Raw genomic sequence first — 7,500 nt, 5'->3', positions numbered from 1 at the left:
AGACAGGGAGAAGGTGACACAGAGGGAGAGACAGGGAGAAGGAGACACAGAGGGAGAGACAGGGAGAAGGAGACACAGAGGGAGAGACAGGGAGAAGGAGACACAGAGGGAGAGACAGGGTGAAGGAGACACAGAGGGAGAGACGGGAGAAAGAGACACAGAGGGAGAGACAGGGAGACAGAGAGAGAGAGAGAGACACAGAGGGAGAGACAGGGAGGGGGAGACACAAAGGGAGAGACAGGGAGAAGGAGACACAGAGGGAGAGACAGGGAGAAGGAGACACAGAGGGAGAGACAGGGAGAAAGAGAGAGATGGAGATACAGAGGCAGAGAGAGCAATAGAGACGAGATGGGAGGTAGAGACAGAGATAAAGAGAAAGAGACAGTGAGCGAGATGGAGACAGAGACAGAAAGAAAGAGATAGAGACAGATACCACAAAGCTGTGAATGATCTGAGAGACAAGGCAAGAAGGGCATTCTATGCCATCAAAAGGAGCATAAAATTCAACATACCAATTAGGATCTGGCTAAAAATACTTCAGTCATAGAGCCCATTGCCCTTTATGGTTGTGAGGTCTGGGGTCCGCTCACCAACTAAGACTTCACAAAATGGGACGAACACCAAATTGAGACTCTGGATGCAGAATTCTGCAAAAACATCCTCAGTGTACAACGTAGAACACCAAATAATGCATGCAGAGCAGAATTAGGCCGATACCCACTAATTATCAAAATCCAGAAAAGAGCCGTTAAATTCTATAACCACCTAAAAGGAAGCGATTCCTAAACCTTCCATAACAAAGCCATCACCTACAGAGAGATGAACCTGGAGAAGAGTCCCCTAAGCAAGCTGGTCCTGGGGCTCTGTCCACAAACACACCCTACAGAGCCCCAGGACAGCAGCACAATTAGACCCAACCAAATCATGAGACAACAAAAAGACACATTGGAAAGAATTAACAAAAAAACTGAGTAAACTAGAATGCTATTGGCCCTAAATAGAGAATAGTGGTCAGAATATGACTGACCTAAACTTAAGGAAAGCTTTGACTATGTACAGACTCAGTGAGCATAGCCTTGCTATTGAGAAATGCCGCCGTAGGCAGACATGGCTCTCAAGAGAAGACAGGCTATGTGCTCACTGCCCACAAAATGATGTGGAAACTGCGCTGCACTTCCTAACCTCCTGCCCAATGTATGACCATTTTTGAAACTTCTGTAGGTGTAATGTTCACTGTTAATTTTTATTGTTTATTTCACTTTATATATTCACTTTGTATATTATCTACCTCACTTGATTTGGCAATGTTAACACATGTTTCCCATGCCAATAAAGCCCCTTGAATTGAATTGACAGATACAGAGTCAGAGAGACAGATGGGAGAGAGAGAGAGACAGAGACAGAGAGACAGATGGGAGAGAGAGAGAGAGACAGAGACAGAGAGACAGATGGGAGAGAGACAGATACAGAGACAGAGAGACAGATGGGAGAGAGACAGATACAGAGACAGAGACAGAGAGACAGATGGGAGAGAGACAGATACAGAGACAGAGAGACAGATACAGAGACAGAGACAGAGAGACAGATGGGAGAGAGACAGATACAGAGACAGAGACAGAGAGACAGATGGGAGAGAGACAGATACAGAGACAGAGAGACAGATGGGAGAGAGAGAGATACAGAGACAGAGAGACAGATACAGAGACAGAGACAGAGAGACAGATGGGAGAGAGACAGATACAGAGACAGAGAGACAGATGGGAGAGAGACAGATACAGAGACAGAGAGACAGATACAGAGACAGAGACAGAGAGACAGATGGGAGAGAGACAGATACAGAGACAGAGAGACAGATGGGAGAGAGAGAGAGAGACAGAGACAGAGAGACAGATACAGAGACAGAGAGACAGATGAGAGAGAGAGAGAGACAGAGACAGAGACAGAGAGACAGATGGGATAGAGAGAGATACAGAGACAGAGACAGAGAGACAGATGGGAGAGAGACAGATACAGAGACAGAGACAGAGAGACAGATGGGAGAGAGACAGATACAGAGACAGAGACAGAGAGACAGATGGGAGAGAGAGAGAGAGACAGAGACAGAGAGACAGATGGGAGAGAGACAGATACAGAGACAGAGAGACAGATGGGAGAGAGAGAGAGACAGAGACAGAGACAGAGAGACAGATGGGAGAGAGACAGATACAGAGACAGAGACAGAGAGACAGATGGGAGAGAGAGAGAGAGACAGAGACAGAGAGACAGATGGGAGAGAGACAGATACAGAGACAGAGAGACAGATGGGAGAGAGAGAGAGACAGAGACAGAGACAGAGAGACAGATGGGAGAGAAACAGATACAGAGACAGAGACAGAGAGACAGATGGGAGAGAGAGAGATACAGAGACAGAGACAGAGAGACAGATGGGAGAGAGAGAGAGACAGAGACAGAGAGACAGATGGGAGAGAGACAGATACAGAGACAGAGAGACAGATGGGAGAGAGAGAGAGACAGATACAGAGACAGAGAGACAGATGGGAGAGAGAGAGAGACAGATACAGAGACAGAGAGACAGATGGGAGAGAGAGAGAGACAGATACAGAGACACAGAGACAGATGGGAGAGAGAGAGATACAGAGACAGAGAGACAGATACAGAGACAGAGACAGAGAGACAGATGGGAGAGAGACAGATACAGAGACAGAGACAGAGAGACAGATGGGAGAGAGACAGATACAGAGACAGAGACAGAGAGACAGATGGGAGAGAGAGAGAGAGAGACAGATGGGAGAGAGAGAGAGACAGAGACAGAGACAGAGAGACAGATGGGAGAGAGACAGATACAGAGACAGAGACAGAGAGACAGATGGGAGAGAGACAGGGACAGATACAGAGACAGAGAGACAGATGGGAGAGAGAGAGACAGAGACAGAGACAGAGAGACAGATGGGAGAGAGACAGATACAGAGACAGAGAGACAGATGGGAGAGAGACAGAGACAGAGACAGAGAGACAGATGGGAGAGAGAAAGAGTAAAAGAGGCGTACCAAGTATAATGAAAGCAGGTGCTTCCACACAGGTGTGGTTCCTGAGTTAATTAAGCAATTAACATCCCATCATGCTTAGGGTCATGTATAAAACATATGGATACCACGGCCATATGATGACAATACCCGACATCCACAAGGAAAGAGTAGATGGTTTGACGAGCATGAAAACCATGTAAACCATAATGCCGTCTCAGTCACCAGATCTCAACCCCATTGGATTCTGGAACAGCGGCTGAGATCAGCGTTTTCCACCACCATCAACAAAAACACCAAATGATGGAATTTCTATTGGAAGAATGGTGTCACATCCCTCCAATAGAGTGCCAGACATGTATTGAAGCTGTTCTGGTTGGCCCAACGCCCTATTAAAACACCTTAGGAAGTTCTGAAAAATTCTGATACTTATAACACTTTCCGTCAAGATAGAACTGCCAAAAGGAAGGCCACCAAAAATTCAGAGATTTCCATACCCAACTATAACATCTTCCGTCATGATAGAACTGCTAAAGGGGGAGGAGTTGCAATCTACTGCAGAGATAGCCTGCAAAGTTCTGTCATACTTTCCAGGTCCATGCCCAAACAGTCCAAACTTCTAATTTTAAAAATTAATCTCTCCAGAAATAAGTCTCTCACTTGTTGCCGCCTGCTACCGACCCCCCTCAGCTCCCAGCTGTGCCCTGGACACCATCTGTGAATTGATCGCCCCCATCTAGCTTCAGAGTTTGTTCTGTTAGGTGACCTAAACTGGGATATGCTTAACAACCCGGCAGTCCTACAATCTAAGCTAGATGCCCTCAATCTCACACAAATCATCAAGGAACCCACCAGGCACAAACCTAAATCCGTAAACATGGTGAACCTAATTGACATTATCCTGACCAACTCTAAATACACCTCTAAATACACCTCTGCTGTCTTCAATCAGGATCTCAGCGATCATTGCCTCATTGCCTGTATCCTCTAAAGGGTCCGCAGTCAAACGACCACCTCATCACTGTCAATCGCTCCCTAAAACACTACTGCGAGCAGGCCTTTCTTTCTTTCTTTTTTCTTTTTAATTTCTCCCCAATTTCGTAGTATTCAATTGTTTTTAGTAGCTACTATCTTGTCTCATCGCTATAACTCCCGTACGGGCTCGGGAGAGATGAAGGTTGAAAGTCATGCGTCCTCCAATACAAAACCCAACCTTGCTTCTTAACACAGCGGGCATCCAACCCGGAAGCCAGACGCACCTGGCAACCTTGGTTAGCGCGCACTGCACCCGGCCCGCCACAGGAGTCACTGGTGCGCGATGAGACAAGGACATCCCTACCATCCATGCCCTCCCTAACCCGGACGACGCTAGGCCAATTGTGCTGTCGCCCCACGGACCTCCCGGGTCGCGGCCAGTTACGACAGAACCTGGGCGCGAACCCAGAGTCTCTGATGGCGCAGCTAGCGCCGCTGTACAACGCCCTTAACTACTGCGCGCGAGCAGGCCTTTCTGCAGTCAGTCAGGAAAGCAAAGGCTAGATTTTTCAAGGAGAAATTTGCATCCTGTAGCTCTAACTCCAAAGGGTTCTGGGACACTGTAAAGTCCATGGAGAACAAGAGCACCTCCTCCCAGCTGCCCACTGCACTGAGGCTAGGTAACACGGTCACCACCGATAAATCCGTGATAATCGAAAACTTCAACAAGCATTTCTCAACGGCTGGCCATGCCTTCCGCCTGGCTACTCCTACCTCGGCCAACAGCCCCCCCCCGCAGTTACTCGCCCATGCCTCCCCAGCTTCTCCAGATAGCAGATGTTCTGAAAGAGCTGCAAAACCTGGACCCAAACAAATCAGCTGGGCTTGACAATCTGGACTCTATTTTTGAAAACTGTCCGCCTCCATTGTCGCAACCACTATTACCAGCCTGTTCAACCTCTCCTTCGTTATCATCTGGGCTCCCCAAGGATTGGAAAGCTGCCGCGGTCATCCTCCTCTTCAAAGGGGGGAGACACCCTGGACCCAAACTGTTACAGACCTATATCCATCCTGCCCTGCCTATCTAAGGTCCTCGAAAGTCAACAGACAGATCACTGACCATCTCGAATCCCAGCGTACCTTCTCCGTACCTTCTCCGCTGTGTAATCCGGTTTCTGAGCCAGTCACGGGTGCACCTCAGCCACGCTCAAGGTACTAAACATAATCATAACCACCATCGATAAAAGACAGTACTGTGCAGCCGTCTTCATCAACCTGGCCAAGGCTTTCAACTCTGTCAATCACCATATTCTTATCGGTAGACTCAGTAGCCTCAGTTTTTCTAATGACTGCCTTGCCTGGTTCACCAACTACTTTGCAGACAGAGTTCAGTGGGTCAAATCGGAGGGCATGTTGTCCGGTCCTCCAGCACTCTCTATGGGGGTACCACAGGGTTCAATTCTCGGGCCTACTCTTTTCTCTGTATATAACAATGATGTTGCTCTAGCTGCGGGCAATTCCCTGATCCACCTCTACGCAGACGACACCATTCTATATACTTCCAGCCCGTCCTTGGACACTGTGCTATCTAACCTCCAAACGAGCTTCAATGACATACAATACTCCTTCCGTGGCCTCCAACTGCTCTTAAACGCTAGTAAAACCCAATGCATGCTTTTCAACCGTTCGCTGCGTGCACCCGCATGCCCGACTAGCATCACCACCCTGGATGGTTCCGACCTTGAATATGTGGACACCTATAAGTACCTAGGTGTCTGGCTAGACTGCAAACTCTCCTTCCAGACTCATATCAAACATCTCAATCCAAAATCAAATCCAGAGTGGGCTTTCTATTCCGCAACAAAGCCTCCTTCACTCACGCTGCCAAGCTTACCCTAGTAAAACTGACCTACCGATCCTCGTCTTCGGCGATGTCATCTACAAAATAGCTTCCAATACTCTACTCAGCAAACTGGATGCAGTTTATCACATTGCCATCCGTTTTGTTACTGAAGCACCTTATACCACCCACCACTGCGACATGTATGCTCTAGTCGGCTGGCCCTCGCTACATGTTCGTCGCCAGACCCACTGGCTCCAGGTCATCTACAAGGCCATGCTAGGTAAAGCTCCGCCTTATCTCAGTTCACTGGTCACGATGGCAACACCCACCCGTAGCACGCACTCCAGCAGGTGTATCTCACTGATCATCCCTAAAGCCAAAACCTAATTTGGCCGACCTTTCCTTCCAATTCTCTGCTGCCTGTGACTGGAACGAATTGCAAAAATCCCTGAAGTTGTAGACTTTGGTTAAATAAAGGTGTTCTCAACTAGCCTACCTGGTTAAATAAAGGTGTTCTCAACTAGCCTACCTGGTTAAATAAAGGTGTTCTCACCTAGCCTACCTGGTTAAATAAGGTGTTCTCAACTAGCCTACCTGGTTAAATAAAGGTGTTCTCAACTAGCCTACCTGGTTAAATAAAGGTGTTCTCAACTAGCCTACCTGGTTAAATAAAGGTGTTCTCAACTAGCCTACCTGGTTAAATAAAGGTGTTCTCAACTAGCCTACCTGGTTAAATAAAGGTGTTCTCAACTAGCCTACCTGGTTAAATAAAGGTGTTCTCAACTAGCCTACCTGGTTAAATAAAGGTGTTCTCAACTAGCCTACCTGGTTAAATAAAGGTGTTCTCAACTAGCCTACCTGGTTAAATAAAGGTGTTCTCAACTAGCCTACCTGGTTAAATAAAGGTGAAATAAAATAAACCTGGTTAAATAACATGTTGTGTTTACTAGCCTACCTGGTTAAATAAAGGTGTTCTCAGATAGCCTACCTGGTTAAATAAAGGTGTTTAGAAAGACAATTGGTTAAATAAAGGTGAAATAAAATAAAGAAATAACATGTTATGTCATTATTTTGTGAGCTAATCATGCTAGCTAGTGTAACCTTAGAAAGACATATTAGCGTAACCTATAGACAGGTAATCAAATAATTGTTAACCCACAGACAGGCTAATCATACTAGCTAGCGCTAACCTATAGACAGGTAATCATACTAGCTAGTGCTAACCCACAGACAGGCAATCATACTAGCTAGTGCTAACCTACAGACAGGTAATCATACTAGCTAGTGCTAACCCACAGACAGGCAATCATACTAGCTAGTGCTAACCTACAGACAGGCAATCATACTAGCTAGTGCTAACCTACAGACAGACAATCATACTAGCTAGTGCTAACCCACAGACACGTAATCATGCTAGCTAGTGCTAACCCACAGACAGGTAATCATGCTAGCTAGTGCTAACCCACAGACAGATAAAAACTCACTGTCATGTATTGAGAGGTTAATCATCAGATGCAGATAAAATTATACAAGTAATACTGTAAATCCCAGTATTGAACCCTGTAATGAGAGATTCATTCTAGTGGTAAACGTTGTCCCAGTGTAATTGTGGTCCTTCTGTAGCTCAGTTGGTAGAGCATGGCGCTTGTAACGCCAGGG

This window comes from Oncorhynchus gorbuscha, linkage group LG02 (genome assembly GCF_021184085.1).
Source record: "Oncorhynchus gorbuscha isolate QuinsamMale2020 ecotype Even-year linkage group LG02, OgorEven_v1.0, whole genome shotgun sequence".
Classification (NCBI taxonomy): Eukaryota; Metazoa; Chordata; class Actinopteri; order Salmoniformes; family Salmonidae; genus Oncorhynchus; species Oncorhynchus gorbuscha.
This window is presented reverse-complemented; position numbering follows the sequence as displayed.